This window comes from Hippopotamus amphibius, chromosome 11 (genome assembly GCF_030028045.1).
Source record: "Hippopotamus amphibius kiboko isolate mHipAmp2 chromosome 11, mHipAmp2.hap2, whole genome shotgun sequence".
Classification (NCBI taxonomy): Eukaryota; Metazoa; Chordata; class Mammalia; order Artiodactyla; family Hippopotamidae; genus Hippopotamus; species Hippopotamus amphibius.
In genome coordinates this window covers 4769312-4790466 of record NC_080196.1, presented here as the reverse complement: position 1 = coordinate 4790466, position 21155 = coordinate 4769312, and the positions used below count along the sequence as shown (strand labels likewise).

The 21155-nt window shown below is 46.6% G+C and overlaps 1 protein-coding gene across 2 annotated transcripts in view; it reads right to left on the bottom strand.

The window, feature by feature from the left end:
- RREB1 (ras responsive element binding protein 1) overlaps positions 1–8114 on the bottom strand; it is a 167930-nt gene extending 159816 nt beyond the window's left edge. Inside the window, exon 1 of one of the 2 annotated variants that reach the window (XM_057698432.1) lies at positions 8028–8114. The gene's annotated coding sequence lies outside the window, so the exon portion shown is untranslated. Of the gene's footprint in view, positions 1–7170; positions 7237–8027 lie in introns of those variants that run through there. The other variant, XM_057698435.1, reaches the window with a different exon arrangement.
- Between the last annotated feature and the right edge of the window lie 13041 nt (positions 8115–21155).

Below are 21155 nucleotides of genomic sequence, written 5' to 3'. Positions count from 1 at the left end.
GTCCTACCATGAAATCTTGGCTTTAAAAAGATGAGTCCTCCAAACGCAGAGGAACATATGAGGATTCTTGTTTAAAACCATTCCGTTTTAGTTCCAATGCTGATATTGTTTCAAGACTCTTTCCTCAAGGCCCTCTAGCATGCTATATTTTAAAAAAAAAAAGTTGCCAAGCTGGTTTTAACACATCTTCTCAGGACTGATAAACAAAAGTTTACTAAAGCAGTTACGAATAAGATAAACTCGGAGCCATCCTGTGAGTTTTCTCAAATTCAGCAGCACTTTTTCGATGGAGGGTTGTTAAACAAGCCATCATTTTCCAAAGCTGTGAGAGAGAAATGAAAGCATCTCTCCTTTGGTAACACATGAACCCACAGCTTCTTTGGAACTGCAGCTGACACCCTGTTGGACTGAGTAGCTTCAAACCTGTTCTGTGGGTATTATGAATGAGTGCAAACAGTAAGGGGTTGTGAAAATAAATGTTCTAATGCGGAAAGAAAAAAGCCGTGAACTGCTACTAGATTTGGGTTGGTAAGAACTTCAATGAACAGCAATGATGTGTCCGATCCTCCTTGTGAATCTTACCTATTTCACCTTAAAAACAGTTTCATGTAACCATGCGATCACTGACATGCTCATCAACTGAGAGGTTCCTGCTCACTTAGAAGTTTTTTGGTGGCACTTCCCTGGTGGTCCATTGCTTAAGAATCCTCCTTCCACTGCAGGGGATGCGGGTTCGATTCCTGGTCGGGGAACTAAGATCCCACATGCTTCGGGGAAGCTAAGCCTGTGTGCCACAGCTACTGAGTTCGCGTGCCACAACTAGAGAAGAGAAAACCTGCAGGCCACAGCTAGAGACAAGCCCGCACACCACAGCAAAAGATCCCGTGTGCCTCAATGAGGACCCCAAGTGCTGCAAATAAGACCCAATGCAGCCAAAAATAAATAAATAAAATAAAATATTTTTTGGTGGTTGATACCCATATTTTCATAAATAATAATACGATACATTTCACTAGGAAAACCAGGATAACAGCAGTACCTACTACCTACCCCTCCGTGTACAGCAAGAGGGGGCAAAACATACGAAACTCTATACATGCCACAGAGCATACAAAGCGAACTCTGCAGACTCTACACACTTGTGTAAGTTAAATTCTGTAAATTCTCCCTTGAAATCTTTCTCTCATTCTGCTGTCAGAGCTTCAAGAAAACTTTAAAATTTGTGTACCAAGATGCTAGCCCTATTTCTGGCTTCTTAAAGAAATCTCAAGCACAAAACTGCCTTTTCCCTCGTACTCTAACTTCACAACTAGCTGCTGAAAAGCATGTTCTGGGGCAAGCCCATCCTGCAGAAGTGCCATCCTCACCTGACCTGCCATCTCTCACCTCTCACCTGAGTGCTCCAAGGGTCTGAATTTTATCCTATGTTCTCTCACTCACAGTTTCTTGGGTACCTTGGGTTTCATTTTGATATTTTTAGAATACTCCCTTATATTCTTTTTTGGCACACAGGCTTAGTTGCTCCGCGGCATGTGGGATCTTCCCGGAGCAGGGATCGAACTCATGTCCTCCGCATTGGCAGGCAGACTCCCAACCACTGCGCCACCTAGGAAGCCCCTCCCTTATATTGTAAACGAAGTTCAAGACCTAGATTCCACTGCATAACGTGAATGTACTTAACCGTACTGAACTGCAGACTTAAAAATGCTGAAGATGGTTTATTTTATGTGATATGCATTTTACCGCAATGAAAGAACAAAAAAAACAAAACCCAGATTCTATCATTTTCTACTGTTGTTTGGTGGGAGTTAAGAAAAACCCACACCATTGGCTTTAACAGTTAGAGACTTAAAAATACAGACAGTTTAAATTCTGTACGTAGGGGTAAGCGGGAAGAGGACGCTGCCCCTCCAAACTCTGCCATCGATTTTAATTATTAGCACGTGCCTGCTAGTCCACCAGATGTAATCGGACATGAGAATTTGTCTCTTTATAGCTTACACACAGGAAAGGAAAATAAAGAGCAAATGACAACTTGCAGCCCAATACTCAGCATCTGGTTAACTGAAAGTGACAACATGTTTGCTGCTGCTCAAAAGCACCATTTGTTTTTTTGTGACAAGGAAGCAATGAGATACACAGGTAGACAGGTATTCCTTCAAAAAGTTGTGAATGGTCGTCGCCTTTGAGAAATCCAACCCCGAATTTCTGACTGTCCATATCTCTCTCAACTGCAGGCTGGTTCTCTAAACTCCAGACTGGTGTTTCGAGCCTACAGCCTGCCTGGCCTCACCTCTGATTACTTAGCTCCCTTGAAGAGGATCAGCCTGAGTCTCCTCCTGAGAATACTGCCAAACACCACGCCCTGGGTCTGCGTATCCAAAGGTACAGGAAGTGGTCTGCCCGGGGCCCCGTTTATTGCATCACCTCAACATACTTTGATGGACGAGTGTGAGTCAGCCCCGTGTACCGTGCTTCAACCCAAACCTCCTTCCTACCTAGCAGGGCAGAGTTCTTCTGACACATCCATCTAGGCTTCCAAACCTGTGCTAAATCTGGAAAGCAGCAGGTCCTCTGGATATAAACAACTTCCAGCACTGCCTATCAATGGCTGTCCATCAGATACAAAAGCACAAGAACAGGTTGAAACCAACACGTGAAAAGGAAGATCGCTTGCTCTCCCAGGGAGAGACGGGAGGCTCTGGGGAGGTCTCAGACTGTAGAACAAACTGGCGGAGGCACTGGTTCCCCGGAGGAATCTATATTAGAGTGGCCTGTAATGCTTACGTAAAACACAGCCTGGCAGGCCAGGAGATTCTGATTCAGTGCCTATGGGGTGGGACCCCTTAATCTGTTGAGCTGGGTTTGGGAGCTACTGCATAAAGCACTTGAGTTACAACAATGCTGATTCAGTAGATTGGCTCTAACTAAAGCCACAGGAATGAGTACCTTCTTGTGCTTTACGAGGAAGGAGGAGAATTTTTTCTTCTTTTTTCTATTTTTTTGGCTGCGCGGCTTGCAGGATCCTAGTTCCCCAGCCAGGGATTGAACTTGTGCCCCCTGCAGTGGAAACACAGAGTCCTAACCACTGGATCACCAGGGAATTCCCAGGAGAATTTTGAAATGTATACATACATATATAGATATATATATAAATTCTAATCGTTCCCTAAAATTGGTCCTTTGCCACCAAGTTCAAATTTAGGGCCAATAATCACCTACTTCTATGTAGATGACTCACAACTCTACTTTCAGCCAAGACCCATCCATCTTCCCTAAATCACCTAAACCCAGCTGCCAATCACGGCTTCCAATTCCACTTCTGAAATCAACCCTTCAGTTTACCTTAAACACTGGCTTCCTGTACCAATTTCTCTTGATAGTACCACCTGCCAAGGCATCTAGATTTAAACCCTCGGTCATCCTGGACACTTCAAGTCCACATCCAAACACTATAAAGTACTGTCAATTTTCCTTTTATAACAACTCACAAAGTATCACCTTCCAACCAGGTCCCACTGATACAACCCTTGTCCAGGCCCTTGGGTCCCAGTGGCCAACAGCCACTTGTGGTCCCTAAACTCCCACACCAACCAAACTCACAAGATTCACCTTCCCCAAATCCAACTCTGACCATGTATTTCCCTTGCTCAGAATCTTGTCATGATCCCCCATTACCTGCAGATAAAGTCCTAACACCAAACCTGGCCCAGGCACTCAAGGTCCCTAATTGGTCTGTCCCTAATCTATCATTCAAATGACAAATTTCATACTTGATCTATCTCTAGCAGCAAAGCTGATCTACTCAAATTCCCCAAACGTGCCCTGCAACTTCCTGCCTCGTGCCTTATCTTCCTTCTACCACTAGGAATGCCTTTCTCTCTCTAGCTATAAAAATCGTGTACATCCTGTAAGGCCTAAGTTCAAGTTCTACCAACTCCCTCAGGAGCACTTCCTGATGGCTGCCACCTCACAGCTACCCTCCCAGGACATGCCTGGCACCCTGCCACATCTGAGCCTTTGCTACGTAAGGGTGTGCCCTCTCCCTTTTACCTTCCCTCTCACCCTCTGCTCTCTGCCCCTCCCTAGAAGTTCCCGAGCATTTGATGACTGACTTCCCATTGACGGTCAATCATACGCTAGCTGCCTGGCAACATCTCCCTAAAAAAGAGCAAACCATCATCCTTACACAGAAGCAATACAGGTTCACTGATAACATTTTAGACAACAAATAGAAGAAAAAACCTTTTTTTAACTCTCTCATTACTCTACTGCTCAACTCATTTTAACTTTCATCTATGAACTCATCATCTTTTAAGCATACAGGCACATATTTTTTTACTGGTGTTTTTATGTAACTCCTGAACAAACTCCTTATATTTGTCATCTAGCTGTGACCCTCCCCCCCTCAACTAAAACATATTAGACTTGAGTCTTTTTAGGAACATGAATATGTCTCTCTGTAATCTCCACAGTGCTTAAATTAACATGGTTCTATACAAAGTAGGTGGCTAAAATGTTTAAAGCACATGTTCATTGAAAAAAATATTTTGGGGGTGGCAGTGAGTAAACGGTTACAAATGCATTGTCCAAAATAATCTATGTGAAAACCTGCTACAACATAGGCAATATCTTGAAAACTGCCCCCCAAATTATATAACAAATGTTTTAAATATACAAGAGCACACAATATCAAGGACTCTACTGTTAATCCTTTAACAGATATTTATTCTTTAACTTGCTTCATAAATCTGATTTATAACTAAAATGAAGATCACCCTATATAGAAATGTCTCCTGAATGCAAAAGAAATTGAGGGGTGGGGAGAAGGGATGGGAGGAAAAAAGGAAGTCTGCCACTTCACTTTCTACTTAAAATTTCAGTTCATTTCTATAGCAACGATGCTGGTTTGAACCAAGATTTGAAAGTCTCATTATCTCACACAGAAGGAAATCACGCTCCCTAACGGGGTGACCAAATCTAAGATCATGAATGTCTTCATTTTTTTTCAAGGTTCCAGAAAAGTTCTGTATGACTCTGCCATTTTCATTCAAATGCAAGACTATTCAGTGTATGGAGTTGGTCCATTTCCAACTTTGGCTGTTCTACAGTTCAGGAAAACACCATAAGCGAAAATAAAAACTTCTGCCAGTTGGACTGAAGATCCTCTAGCTAGAAAGTAATACAAAAAGTCCAGTCTACCACCCCAAAGCAGATCAACCATTATTATTCTTACTCCCATTTTACGAATGCAAAAGCTCAGTGAAGTTAAAAGATAAAATAAAAATAGACTAGGGATGGTTAGATCTCCACAAAAGTTTTCACCACAAAACCGCCTCTTTTACATATAAACGGAGAATATGATTCAATTTATAAAAATTCAATTGATCAGTTTTTGCTTCCTATGGATATAGACTCTTTAATGTAAAATGCACCTCAATTTAGGTTTCTTTATCTAGGGTTGTCTTGGAAACAGAAATTTACATCAATTGCTAAGTCAGAGAGCTTTTCTGATAACTCTTAAGATCTCTTTAGAGGATAACACACCCCTTTTGGCTTCTGAATAAAACTCCAGCAGTTTCTTCCAGGGTCTGAAGCTTCATGGCTCTTTGGGCCTTGCTTCCGCAGCCCTGCCCTACACTCTGTAACTGAGGTCCCCTGGACAAAACCAGCAGAAGGAAAAATGCGACAACGCTCTGGAAGGGTGCTCAAGAAGTCTGGGCTGCAAACTCAATAATGCTAAGCTTCCCTCTAGCAGTCTCATCGTTTACTATCATGCTTTCCTTGGCTCTGCTTGTGCCACCAGCATCCAAACTCAAAGCCCATCACTTTAAAATGTGGATCCTCCCTCTCCTGATCACATGCTTGGGGTGTGAGGTGCCACCCGGCTGGGGAGGGAACTCACTGGGCTGCTCTCACTTCTCCTCCTTGGAGGAGGGCTAAGTTTGGGGGGGGGGGGGGGGCTTGAGCTCGTTTTTTTCTTCTCCTTTTAATAAAGGCCTTTTCATGTTTGTTTCACGGGCCTTCCCCAGATACAAAACTGCAACTGTCCCCTGCGCCTTCCATCTCGAAGATCCCAACTTCAAACCTCTGTACCCACTGAGGGTGCGTCTGTGAAGAACTTTGGTGAATGTAAGGCGGCTCGGGCCTGCATGTGGGAGGCTCAAACCCTAGCGCGAAAACGCTGAATTTATGTTCTCTGAGACGGTAAGAAAACAAACACGAAACAGGGCAAAAACCCACCTCCTCTCCAGCTTTCCTTTCACGTCTCGGTTCAGTCATAAGAAGAGTTAATTCACCCCCCAGTGCAGCGGCAGCCTCCTCGCGGCCAGGCTCACCTACAGCATTCCCTGCATCACCGCATCCAAGCCAAACTCGGTTACTGAGGCAACTAAGTTTTTCTTCCCAAAGGGGCACAGGGAAACACATCCCTCGGGATCCCCTGGTAACCGTCCACCGATAACGCTGGGGAACCACAACAGCAAAAGACTCGCTTTCCAAGGCTGGCGCGGGCGCCGCGGCCGCGTGGGGCGGGGGGGGGGGGGGGCGGGGGGGGGGGCGGGCGGGGGGGGTGCGTGGGGGCGCGCAGCGTCCAGTTACATTCCTGACCCACTTTCGCATCCCCTCCCTCCCCCTCCTCTTCCTCCTCCTCCCGGGCAGGCCTCGAGGACACCAGCGCTCCGGAGAGCCCCCCGCGAGCAATCCCTGGACCGCCGCGGGCGGGGTGCACCCTGTGTCGGGCTCTGCGGGGGACTCGGGGGGGGGGAGGAGGGAGGCAGGGAGGGAGGAAGGGAGCCCGCCCCCGCCCCCACCCCGGCTTCCCCTGCGCGGCCCCTCCCCCGTCACATGGGCTCGCGAGCACCTGTTGGCGACCTCAGCCCCTAGCGGAGCCCCTCCCGCCTGCCCAGGCGAACCCCCCCCCACGCCCCGCGGGAGGGGATGGGAACACTGCCCGCTTCTCGCTCTGCAAAGCCCGCTTCGCCGGGGAGGTCGCGGGGGCCGGTGGGCGACCCCTGCCCCGTTGCGCAGCTCTGCTTAGTGCAAGAGCGCCCCGGCCGCGCGGCGATCGGCTGGAAGGGATCCTGGACCCCCCCCTCCCCCCTTCCCCCCTCCCCCGGACGGAGCGGGGAGGTGGCGCGCGCCCGCCCCCGGCCCGACGTCGCTGGACACCTGGGCTCCTCGCGGGCGCCGGGAGGGGATGCTGCCGAGTCCGGGCGGGGGCGGCGGGCGCGCGGGCAGGTAGCGGGCGGGGGCGGGTGGGGTGTGTGTTCCGACCCGCCGAGGCCAGGAAGGGGGCGGGCAGCCGCCGTCTCAGCTGCAACTTCTGAGCGTGCGGGGCGACTCAGCAACTTTGCCCGCGCCGCGCCCCTCCCCCGCGCCGCCGGCCGGGCCGGGGGCTGCGCTGCGCCCCGCGGGGAGCGGGCCGGGGGCCGGGCCCGGGCCGCCCCGGGGGTAAGGCGTGGGCGGGTGGGGGCGCCGCGCACGCCCCCCGCCGCCGGACTCTGCGCGGGGAAGGGGGCGGAGGATGGCGGCGGAGCCATGGAAACGGCCGGGTGGACACAGAGGAAGAGGGCCGCGCGGGGCCGCCCCGGGCTGCCGGCATCTCGGCGGCGGACGCGGCGCCCCGGGAAGCGCGGCCGAGCTCGCACGGGTGTCCCTCCCGGCCCGAGGGAGCCCGGCGGGGGACGCCGGCCCCGGGAGGGGAGATGGGGGCGAGGCGGGGTGAAGGTGACCCCGGCCTCCCGGGGCAGTGGCTGTTTGTTCCGGTCCCGAAGGACGGCGCGAGGCCCCGGCCGGTCCCGCCAGCCCGGAGACCCGGGGAAAGCCCCAGCTTCGCGTCCGGAGAGACGGACTCGTCCAGTTCAGACAGTCGGAGGGGCTGAACTTGGGCATCGGGCGGAGATGGAGCGCCTGGGCCAGCCCGGGGTGGGACACGCCGTCCCTGAAGCCCTGCCCTCACCCCCTCCGGAGGCGGATTGGCAAAATGGGGAAGGATGTAAACGGGCTGATTTGGGCCGGGCCCTTACCCTCCTGCACCCGGAGCCTGCAGTGCCCCGCCGGCCGCCGCACCCTTTCTCTGGAAGCCGATGTACGAATCCTCCAACCTCCCCCCCGACGCTCGCAACCTTCATCTGACTCACTGTAGAGTTACTGATGCTTTACGCCCAGGCCTATTGCTTGGAAAGTGCTAGGGATTTCAATGGTGGTGTTAGGAAATTGAGTCATTTCAGGGTGTGGGGCTCTTGAGAGGCAAAGGGGTGACTTCGAGTGAAAGTCAACTACCTGTGGACCGGCTGGAGGATTTAATTACGTGCCATTTTAATTTAAAGAGCTTTACGTGTTCATTGAGGACAGCAGGACAGTTAGATTCTGATGTGGACCCGGAAGTTACTTTTTAACTGAACAAGGTCTATTTTGCACCAAAAACGAGTGACCAGTACAGTGGTTTCTTGGTATCAGCGGTATTAGTTCCAGGAACCCCTGCAGATACCAAAATCCAGGGATTAGTTCCAGGAACCCCTGCAGATACCAAAATCCAGGGATCCTCAAGACTCATGTAAAATGGTGTGATATTTGCATATAACTTCACATCCTCCCCTGCGCTTCACATCACCTCTAGCGTACTTATAGTACCTAATGTAATAGAAATAATTATAAATACAATAAATGTTCTGTAGATAGTTGTTGGCCTTCAGCAGATTCAAGTTTTGCTTTTTGGAACTTTCTGGAATTTTTTTTTCAACTATTTTCTATTTGAAGTTGGTTGAATCCACAGGTTACAGGGAGGGCCAGTTGTCTTTCTTTCATGGAAAATCACCTTCATTTATTTATTTTTAAAAATATGTATTTATTTATGCTGCCTGGGTCTTAGTTGCGGCACATGGAATCTTCTTCCTTGTGGCATATGGGATCTTTAATTGCAGCATTCCATGACTGGGAATGGAAGCCGGTCCCCCTGCATTGGGAGCACAGAGTCTTACCCCCTGGACCACCGGGGAAGTCCCATCTTTCTTTTTTTTAACTTCAAAATTTTTAGTTCTTTTACTTAATGGGAAAAAAAAAATAACCTTTTACTGTCTTCCTCTGGAATAATTGTAAAAGCATAGCTTCCAAAGTGTTCCAGAGAACACTAGATCCTCAGTATGTCCATAGGTGATGTTTGAAAAAAGGTTCACATTTCATCTATTCCAAGATGCATCATGTATTTTCACATGTTGACTTCTCTAATGTCCTGTTTGATCTATCACTGAGTCCTAGTTTAATGTGCACTTTTTTTAGTGGAACATGAAATTAGGAAGTTTGAGAAATGCTGAGTTAAACAAGTTTATTTATTATACAACAAGAAATGCAACACATAGCTTTATAGCAAGGCCTCTCAAGTCTGTGTGCTAAGGTGTTTATGAATCACCAAGAAGAGGTTGTGCAGACTTTCTTAAATGTATCTGTCCAATCACTGGTTTTGTGAGCATCACTGCTGAGGACTCATATTCCTTTCAGGAAATACTGCTCTAGGGGTTGTCCCAGATTGGAACACTGTGAAGGGAAATGTTCACATTTCAAAATCGTGCCTGAGGATAATCAGGAATCTTTCAGTGATAAACTAGACAGTGACAAAACAAAAAAGAAAGAGCCCATTTAAGGAAATCATAGGCAGAACTGTTCCCCTTCAGCTGTAGTAGAAACTGAATCAGGATCATCTTTAGGGAACTAATTCAGTGAACATTTAGTTCATCAGAAAATTCATGTATCTGATATATACAACTGCTGTTACACTACCTCCTGCATTATTTATTTATTTTTTTAATATTAATTAATTTATTTCATTGGCTATGTTGGGTCTTCATTGCTGCACACGGGCTTTCTCTAGTTGTGGCAAGTGGGGGCTACTCTTCCTTGTGGTGCACAGGCTTCTCATTGCAGTGGCCTCTCTTGTTGCAGAGCACGGGCTCTAGGTGTGTGGGCTTCAGTAGTTGTGGCACATGGGCTCAATAGTTGTGGCGCACGGGCTTAGTTGCTCCGCGGCATGTGGTATCTTCGTGGGGCAGGGATCAAACCCGTGTCCCCTGCATTGGCAGGCGGATTCTTACCCACTGCGCCACCTAGGAAGTCCTCCTGCATTATTTTGATTTGTAGAAGTTAATAAAGATGCCTTATTTAAATTAGATTGGTGCTAAGCTACTAACCAATTACTCCAAAAAATCCCCCCAAAAGATCATTACGGAAAAAATAAAAAATGGTGATGAGTACCTAGAAGTGTAATTTTAATTAAAAAAGAAGAAAGAAGAAGAAGGAAAGAAAGAGGCATATAAAAATTTCCAAAGAGATGGAACTTAACGTAGGAAAGAAAAAAAAAAGCCTACCATTCATCCCTTAACAAAGGTTAGAGACAAGGTCAGACTTTCATAAGTAAATAAAATATTCTACTTGGAATGTTTCAAATACAAATAATGACATTTAATATTTTTAGTATGTAATATAAAAGGTGCATGTTCATATATTAGCGCATTTCACCATACAATACTGCAAGGTAGATGGAGCAGTCACTTACCCTCAGGTTGCAAACCCAACCATTCCTTTACAAGTTCCTACCAGGTTCTAGACACTAGGCTTCGATGATAGAAAGATGAATATGAGAAATTCCCACTCTGTGGAAGTCTACCTCTGGTAGGACAGATGAATAAGTAAAATAAATAATTGTAATACAGTATAGCTTTGAGGCTTAGAAAAGTTAATGACTTACCCAAGGAAGCTAAAGTCAGGATTTGAGTGGTCTTATGATTTCATGCTCTCTCCTATAATAGACATGCTGTCATCCTGCAAACCACATCATGAAAATAGAGTATTTGAAGTGAATTAAACATCAAATCAAATATGTTGAACCTTAAGAGCCAGAAAGAAATGTAGGGATTACACAGGCTAACCCACTCATTCCACAGGCTTAGAAACTGAGACGGAGAAGAAAACGGATTTGCTCAAGGTGGTACAATTATATAATGACCGAATTAAGATTACAATCAAGGTTTCCTGCGTCCCAGCTCTTTACACTATAAGGTGCCTCCCTACAGTAAGAGGTGGTAAGAAAAGTCTTAGTAGAGCCTGTCTACACTGTGGAACAATATGTGGGCCCATCTCAATAAAGGCCCAGGATGCTTGTTGAATCTGTGATAAAATACCCCATGACTAAGCACTTATTTAAAGAAATATTTCTAAGAGGAACTGCAAGGGGATTTCAGCTATGCGAGTTCCTTAAAAACAGCCATGATCCTTAAAAGTTGAAGAGGTATATGATAAGAAGTAAATATGGGACATTTGGGGAAATTTGAACACTGGCTGACTACTTATTAGAGAATATTAAGGGATTATTGTTACCGGTTTAACCATTAGTGGATTTGTGATTGTGCTGTTTCCAAAAAGGAGTTCTCGTGTCTTAGGTGTATATTGTGAAATATTTGCACTGAAATTATATGATGTCTGGGATTAAAATAATCCAGTTTTGGGGTGGGGGGGTAGGGGACGAGAGGGAATGAAAACTCTGAATCCATATACTGACACTAGGAAGTAGATATGTGAGGGTTTCTATTCTCTCCACTTTTGTGTGTCTTCAGAATCATCCAAAATAGAAAGACTTTTTCAGTCTCTATAAAAGAAAAGTTTATTCGTCCTCCTCCCCCAACCTCTACCCCCAAGAAAAAAAATCTCTTCCTAATGTTGAAATAGCCTTCTTGCGGTAAGTTTCACAAAGTTATTTTCCTAACAGTTGAGTCAAGGTTAGGGAGAAGCCTGATCAGTAGTTTTAACTGCTGACATTTGCATAGGCTAGCACCTTACAGTTTGCAAACAATTTACACAGATCTTCCGTCACACTCCTGGTTAGTTTGGGCTTGAAGTTGAAAGGCAAAGGATCTCAATTGTGTTCTCCACAAAACAATGCCTGAAGCCCTGTCTGAAAATGAGATTTTCTTAGCCCTTTTAAATGGCAGTAAAAATCTGAAGGATTTCCAGAAACGCTGAAGCCAGGCCCATGCTGAGCTGCTTCTGCCTTGTAAGAAGATTTTTTTTTTTCCTTTTCGTTTTAGGTATGCAGAAGGAGATGTGCTCTGATTTATTTCAATTAACGCTCTTCCCAGGGAATATTAAGTCAATCCCAAAGCCACATCACCATGGAATCTATGCTATTACAAAGGGCCTCTCTGTGGCTAAGAGGCGTTGGTGTGTTACTGTTTTTATTGTAAGATTTATAGAGCTGGTTTATAATACTGTATTCTTAATTGTATGGGTAATATATTTAAAACACATGCAGTAACTGCAGTTTTGGTTCTATTTTTGAGTGACTTTGGGGTTTTTCCCCATTCTATTCGATAAGGTATACCTGTATCTGGAAACTATCAAAATCTCACGACGACAACACAACGGATGCGGTGAATTAAAGGGGGTAGACACCCCAGAGGTTATAAGCAAATTCACTATCATTCAATAAACATTTTATTGCCAATACTTCTTGTTTGGTAGAGAGCTGAATAACTGTAACATGGGTGGGATTTCCAAGCACATAGGAATGAAACTAATTTTAGGATGAGACTAACTTCATGTGCTCAGATGTTTAGGGGAAAGTAATTTCATCTCATCTTGCTTAAATTCCAAAAACACTGTAAGGAGGTGTTGAACATGCCATCCAGCTTTCTGCTCTAAGTCAGTGGTTCCCGGTTGGTGGCTGAATATGCCCTCGGGGATACTGAATTATTGCAAGGGATGCTTTATATGCATTAGATGTTTTCCATAGACTGAATAAGAAAATGATTGGCGTAGAAAAGTACTCTGTCCAAATGTATGTGTTTGTCATTAACGAATAAACTACAAGCTCATTTAAAAGCTTTTCTAATTTTACAGTATCACTTCGTTCTTATGTATCTTTTAAATTAATGAGTACTAAAAGTACAACTATTATATTTGGAAGGGAGTTAAAAAGGAGAACCTGCTCTCTAGGTGAGAGGCTCTTTGCCACTTTGGTAAAGCAAATTCTCTCTCTAGCCTTTTTCTATGTAACATTTAATACTTTTTTGTTGTTGATTAATTATATAGTAGGTGACACAAGAGCGGACATGGTGCCGTGGATGGTTCAATGCCCTCATCCAATTTGTTTTATCGTTTGGTATCAGAACTGGAAGTTCTAGGTATACCTTCTTTGCCACTTTTTAATACTTACCTAACATACTCACTTTTGGGTCCAAAGCCAAGAAAACCTTTCACGATCTGTGTACATCATCGGCCTGAATGACCCAGGATATAGCTCTCTGCAGGAACTTTTCACAGGAATGGAAACTGAAAATTGAGTGGTTCTTGTCAGAAACACAAATGCTGTTCGGAATGTCTTGGAAGACTCAATACAGAGTGAATTTTTATTTTCTACATTTCTCTACTTGCTCTTTATCACTTTCCCTCGCTTTTTTCCTCCTTTCCTTCCTTCCTTCCTTCCTTTCTTTCTTTTCTTTCTTTCTTTCCTTCCTTCCTTCTTGGACTCTAATCTTAGACTATTACAGCAAACAAGCAGATGGCATTGTGGCCAAGTGGGGTTCCAGGGTGAAGGATGATATACTGAGCTCCCAGATCATAACTGGAGGTGGGATTAGTTGGAAGAGTCTTATTTTTTAACAAATCCTCTTCATTTCATTTATTCGCCCGTAATTATTTGCCACTTACCCTGCATCTGGCCTGTTATGCTAATCTTCACAACAATCCTACCCGCCGAATACTCTTATTCTTCCATTTTGCGGATGAGGAATTTGAGACTTAAAGAGGTTAATTTATTTAAGTGACAGAATTAAGATTTGAACCTAGGTCTATGGCTCCAAACCCTTAACCGGCACAGACTACTCACTTTCCTTCTCAGAGAGGAGTTTAAACTCTTGTGGGTCCCCCTTACCAGCTCTCGGGTCCAAAGCCTTAAGCACCTGCCTCTTCTTATCTTTAGAAAGGCAAGAATTGCTGTAAACTGAACCAAAATAACAACAGCTGTTTCCTTGGACCATCCATCATTCGTCACTTCTTCCTTCAACCCTCCCAGCGAATAGGAGGTTAGTAAGTGGCTTAACTGTTACCAAGATCATCAGCACATTCTATGCACAGATGGCACTGGGCTAGTTATGACTTAACCTAATTATTCTTCCCTTTCTAACTTTTCACTTCTAGAAATAGTCATGGGGGGGGGGACAGATTTTGAAAGACTTATTTAGGTCTTACTTCTTTAAAGGAGAGGGAAATTATTTTCGAGGCAAATGAGTCCTCGATTTCCTGCAGAAGTGGAGCTTATTTATTATTTGTCTAAGTGGAAGTTAATTAAGAGGATTTGCACACAAAAGCTATTAAGTCAGTAATGGCCTGTGGAAGCTGAATGGTCCCCCTTTTCGACACATATGGTGGCTAAAAAAATGGGCCATCTTCTTGGTTGTACTTCACCCCTAGCCTCTCTTGGGTGTCTGGATGTGGGACTCTCTCTCGGCTTCTAAACTCTTCTCAGGACCCCAAGTCGTTTTACCATCGGCCGAGGACTTTATCTGGTCGTTTTTTCAGTGTACCTCTCATTTGGAGATAGATGGAGATGAAGCCTTTCTAACCACCCCTACTTTATTTTTTTTCTGTTAATATTTATTTATTAGGCTGCGCTGGGTCTTAGTTGCGACATGCAGGATCTTTAGTTGCAGCATGCAGGATCTAGTTGCCTGACCAGGGATTGAACCTGGGCCCCCTGCATTGGGAGCTCAGAGTTTTAGCCACTGGACCACCAGGGAACTCCCACCACCCCTACTTTAAATCCAATAGGATTGTCTGCCTAAAATAAACTCTTCGCCTTCTCTTACTAGGAAGACAAAAACCAGAGGCAGGCAGGAGGACAGGCTGGCATCTTACAATGTCTCCTGTGCACTGGACTTCCGTCACCACTTCCTTGGTACAAAAATAAGAGGAAGCCACTTACATTTGGGAGTTGGGAGGGAGGGGCATGTCTCAGCCAGACCAGAAACAGCAGTTTCTGGGTCTGAGGAAGCAGCCCTGCAGAGAGAAAGTGCTAGGTGTCAGGTAGCAAGCCCTGTGCTGGCCCTGGGGGCGGGGGCTGTGGTGGGGTTGGGGGACTGGACAAGGGGAAGACCAGAGCCCTGCTTCTGAAGGCAGATGACGTCCTTCACCCCGCCGAGAGGCTGCATGCTTTATGGAAATAGCTGGAAATACAGCGTGAGGGTAAGCCCTGAGAACTGGCTGCCCGCCAGCGGCAAAGAGAGAAGCCAGGGTCTCCCATACAGGAGACCAGGAAAGCAAACCGAAGTTTTGCACGCCCGGGGCCTGACATGCCTGCCTGCCTGCCTGGGATTCCAGCTCTCAGCCCTGCCTTGTGGAAAGAGCTCAACTTTTTAATACTGTTTGTCCTGTTGCCTGAATAACAAAGAGCTCGAAGTCAAAAGGTGTGTCTGTGTATTTTTTTATCCCTTGTTGGTTGATTTGGTTTTACACTATGCCTGTACATTTCATGTTGAAGAAAAAGCAGTTTTTCAAACCACAAGTCAGCCGCTGGGAGACAGCTTGCTCTGGCTGTTGCTTCTGCCCAGAGGAGGCAGGTTACACCCTCGTCAGCCGTACGCTGACTTGTTAACAGGATCCATGTCCGAGGTAGCAGGCTCTGATGGGTCTCAAAATAGAGCAGACACACATGGCTGATAAGATCCCAGTAGGCAGAGGTAATGTTGCACCATCTATGACATAACTTCTAGAATAACCACTGCTGCCCTTTGCTCCACAATCCAGCTCCAGCGCCTTAAAAAGTGGAAAGTCCTCAAACAGTTCGGGGCTTAGCGTATGTGTACTTTCCTTGAAGTTGGTTAAACTTCCACTCAGCTTTGGAAGCTGATAATAAGCAGTCCACAGCCTCTGCTTTTCTTTCTTTTCCTTTCTCGCCTGAGAGGGACAGATCGCCAAACAAACTTTCTGGTGGCCGTTAAGAAAGGCACAATTCTTTGCCGAAGCACATGCCAGTGTTTTACAATGCCCGGCACACAGAGGAAGCCGTTGGCACACGCTGGGGCACGATCGGGTTCCTGAGCTCTAGGGACAAAGAGTGTGGCTAATTTGTGCAGACGCTGCTTTAGAATAGTGATGGGGAAGGATGCTCATTGAAGGAGCAGGAAGTCAGGGCATCTCGGTACATTGCTTTTCCAGGCTGAATGATGCTGGTGAAGGAAGGGGAAAGCCCCATCTCAGCTGACCCCGGGGCCCTGGTGTCAGGTATCTTGCCCCTCCCCAGAAAGACCTGAATCTTCGTGCCTGCTCTCCTGGAAAGCTGCCTCTTGGTGCGAATGTACTCTAATATTTATAGAGGAAACCAGGAAGTGGGGAGTCACAGCCCCGGCTTCCTGGTCCAGCTGCTGACTCACACTGTCACCTTGGAGGCCCTTTCCTTCATTTCTTGGTACCTCAGTTTCTCAGTTAAATGAAGGTTGGAAATGGAATTCCCCTAGAGGCGCTGGGAACACCTAATTCATGTTTATGTTTCTTGGATGTGAAACAGTTGGAGATAAATTAAGAGGTCCTAGAACTGCAGAGCATCTTTACTTGGAAGATTACATCTTTATGGCCAACTCTAGGCATACACCGAATAAAAGGCATTCAGTCTTTGGGGTCCTCTTCCCAACTATCCACCTATCTACTCGGTGACCTCCCCTTCCCCTCTTTTTCCACACACCTCAAGTTATGTCGTTTGCAGGAAGTGTTGTTTCTAAGAGGAAGGAGACTTTAATTTCTCTTTGCTCATTTCAGAACCTGGTAGCTTGTAAGTGCAAATGAGAGACAGAGCAGTTTTGTTGGAAAGGGCTGGGGTGCTGCTAAGGGCACCTCATTCAGACACAATCCTCCATGTTCTTTTAAGGAGTTTCGACTGTCCTTTTGTACTTGATTTTGTTTTCCCCTTTCAAAGTGTTGACTTCATTGTTTGGCCACGGTGAATACATCACTTCCTCTTTGGGGGTCTGTGTTTTGTCTCCTGCTGGGTCTGAAATGTCATGTAATTTGTTGGGTTTTGCTGGATTAGGTTGGGGGTTTTTTGGTTGGTTGGTGTTCCCAGCACCGCCACTTCTCCCTCCTGACAATGATGTGTGAGAAATTTGCAGCCTTCGGCGTTTACCAAGAGATATGCCTTTGTCGTTACTACTCTCCTGCTTCTGGTGCCTCTAAAGGGAGTTCCCCTGCGAGGGTGAAAGACCAACAAAACCCCACAGGGCTGTTATCTTTTCTTCCTGCTGTGCGGTCAGGCTGCTCTGCTGCTCTGCTCATTTTCTGAACTTCATTGAAGAGTGGCACTCCATGCCTCCCACCCAGAACAGGGTGCAAACCTCAGGTCTCTCCCTCTTCTGTTGGACCAACCTTTTGGTGGTTTGTCATAGATCACTTTTCCCATTCCTGGAAGCAGTGTTTTCTCTGCTCTCATAAGTACATGTTGGTAGATACACTTGGAATTTATTAACTCATTCCCCCAGCTTTATTTACTTACCAGCACATGCCAGGCACCCTAGACGCTGGGCGTCTCAGTAGAAATTGAGACTGGGTTCCGTTCTCTGAGAGCAGGGTTGGGGGCACAGCCATGGGGTGGAGGTGCAGGTGGTGATGGGGAGGGTTGAGAAGGACCCACAGACTCATAAGTGACAGTGCGAGGGGAAAGATTTCTGAAGGTGCCTGGGAACTAGTACTAATAATATTCATCATATCAACAGCAGGATATTATTTATTAAAGCAAAAATATTTCTCTGGGCGCTTACCATGTGCCAAGCACTGTGCTAGGTCATCTCATGTAATCCTCACTTCGCCCTTGGTGAGGGAGGGAGTAGAGTCCTGAGAGGCTAAGTCCTGAGTGCAGGGTTGCTAGCTAATTTCAAATTTAGGCAGCCAGGCTGTGCTGTGCAGAGAAAGAAAAGCTTGCCAGGGGCCCTTTTGGACTGGGCCCTGCCTGTACGTGGGACAGCACTAGAAATGAAGTCCTCTGCCCCATGTCTCCCTGTGAAGAACTCGTTTCTTGTGTTCTGGGAGGACGTTGCGTGGAGATGCTGTGTGTTTTGTTTTGTTTTGTTTCGTTTTGTTTTAAAGCTCTTTATTGGAATATAATTGCTTGACACTGTTGTGCCAATTTTTGAGATACACCAAAGTGAATCAGCTGTATTTGTACATAAATCCCCATATCCCCACCCTTCTGGATGCTGTGTTTTGAAGCTCATTGAAACCTCAGGACTAGGCCCCTCTGAGACCAGCCTAACTCAGGAACATCTCAGGGAGTTCTTGTTGGACTTTGGGAAAACTTTGAGCTATTCTGCCAATCCAATAAGGGGTACCTGCTTACAAAGGGACTTTTGGGGTGACACCAGTGGCTGAGTACGTCCCCTTTATTTATAAAGAAAAAAAATCTTTCTAGCATACCTAAGACTGTTAAGATTACTGGGTACGTAGACCCCCGATGAGCATCCCTGAGGCTGAGGTGCTTCCCAAGGTCATCAGCACTGTGCCTTGTCACTACATTCAAGGGCACATCATGGTTCTTATTTGACCTGCAGCACAATGTGAGGCCGACAGCCGTCTTTCGAATGAGTCTATTCTCTTGATTTTCCGGTCCTCTTCCTCTCTCTCGGGGCAGTTTGTTTGTGTCTTCAGTGCTGGTGCTGTCTGAATACACACTCTCTGGTCCAGGACACTGTGGTTTTCAGAGAGCTTATTCATGACCAGGTGATCAGCTTGACAGGAATGCTTCTAGGTCTCTATCTCGAGATTGGATCTTTCTTCTAAGGTGTGGAACATATACCCATCGATTCTGTGTGGCTCACGGTAACTTCCAACTCAGAAGATCCAACACCAGGCTTGTCCTCTTTTCCCGGAACCCTCTTCTCGCATCCTTCCTCTGGAACGTGTACCACCGGCCCCCCGTTTGTCTGAGTCGGGGACTCGGCGCCGTCTTTGATTCTCCCCTTCCCTCTCCCCACAACAGCTCTTCCTCCAACAAGTTCTGTTGCTTCTTACTCTAGAAGCACTCCAGTCTCTTCACCGTCCCATCACGACCACCGTAGCTCACGCACCATCATCAGTTAGGTGCTGGCTCACCTTCTAGTGGTCTTCCCTTCGTGAATCTCTGCTCTGCCAGTCCACTCTCAGCCGGGCAGCTAGAGTGAAATTTCCAAAATGCAAATCTCATGATGCAACTCCCCTGCTTAAAGCTCTCCAGTGGTTGCTACTGCTCTAGGGACCACATGTAAATGCTTTAACAGGGCTGATAAGACCCTATTGGATCTGGCCCCAGCTTTTGCTCTATTCCCGCAGTTCGCACTCATAATTCTCCAATTTCACGGGCCCCATCTTGCCTGTATAGTCTTTTGTACACGCTAATCCGTCTGCCTAGACTCTTCGCCCCTCTCCTCACATGGCTTCACCTGGTCTTACGGGCTGAATTGTGTCCTCCATCGTCACACTCCCCCCTGCCCCCAGCCCCAGTTTGTATGTTGAAGTCCTAACCCTGAGTACCTCAGAGTGTGACCTTATTTGGAGAGAGGTAATCAGATTAAAGCGAGGTCATTTGGGTGGGCCTTAATCGAATTTGACTTGTGTCCTTAGAGAAAGGGGAAATTTGGATGCAGAGATATGCATGGAGAGAAGACGATGTGAAGACACACAGGGAGAAGGTGGCCGTCTATAAGCCACGGAGAGAAACCTGGACCAGATACTTCCATCACCGCCTCAGATGGAACCAACGCTGTGGACACCCTGATCTTGGACTTCCAGCCTCTGGAACTGAGAAATAGTGAATTTCTGTTGCTTAAGCCCCCTAGTCTGTGGTCCTTTGTTACGGCAGCCCCAGCATACGAACACACCTGGATAACGCCTACTTATCTTCTAGATGTGAACTTCCTTTTCACTTGGCTTTGACCTCCTAGAATGGCCAGGTAAGCCTCCCCTGCACCTCCCTCTCCCTGGTACCTCACGCTTTGTATTAGAGCATGTGCCACTCTCTATTGCTTGTTTTTCTGTCTGTGCTACTAATTAGACTGAGCCCTGCGAGCAGAGAATTATCTTATCACTATATCTCCAGATCTTTGCAGATGACAGGGTAGAGACCTGTATCAGGTATTTCCTGCTGCATAACAAATGACCCCACAACCTACTGGCTTGAGACGAAGAACATTCACGGTGCTACAGGTTTTGCGGGTCCAGATTTTGGGAGCAGCTTTGCTGGGTGGTTCCCCTGGGAGGCTGCCGTCATGATGTCACCAGGCATCTGAAGCCGTGATGAGGCTCTGTCTCACAGCTGCTGGCGGGAGACCTGTGGTGTCCCCCCCCGACCTCTCCGCAATGAGCTCCTCCAAATGCCTGTCTGAGGGCCCTCGTGACCTGGCAGGGATCTCCCCCAGAGGCAGTGATCAGAGAGAAAGAGCAAGGAAACCGGGTGCCGCGTGTGTCCTAATCTCAGGTGGACCACGATTTCAGCCACGCTGGCCACAGTGCATACACTAAAAGTGACGCAGAACAGTTGCATGTGATGGGAGGAAAGTTAGCCTCCACTCTTTGAAGCAAAGAATATCAAAGAATTTGTGGACCTATTTTTAAAAGGGACTTGAGTAAATGAAAAGATTTTGAAGACATGCACCCATAGGATACAAGACTCCCCCATTCATTGATTGAGGCCGGATATTCACTGAGTGCTCTCTACTGCATTACTTCCTCTGGCTGGAAGAAGGCTGAACATCCCCCTGGGAGAATGGAAAATGCACAGCAGGAGTGGTACTGATGCTTCATCTCTCAAATGTGTGTGTGACAAAGACCAAGGGGCCACCCTACCCCAGAAGCCCTGTCATTGCTGCCTTAAGGCTGTCGGATTCCTGGCCTAACTCCACCCAGCTCCATTGTTTCTTTCTCTCCCATTCCCATGAGCTTTTTTTTTTTTAATTTTTTAATTTTGATTTTAATTTTTGAAAATTTATTTCATTTTTATTTTTAGGCCACGCTCTGCGGCATGTGGGATCTTAGTTCACTGACCAGGGATCGAACCTGCTTCCCCTGCAGTGGAAGTGTGGGGTCTTAAGCACTGGACCACCAGGGACGTCCCCTTACCCTCCCTGAGCTTTAATAACAGTCCATTCTTG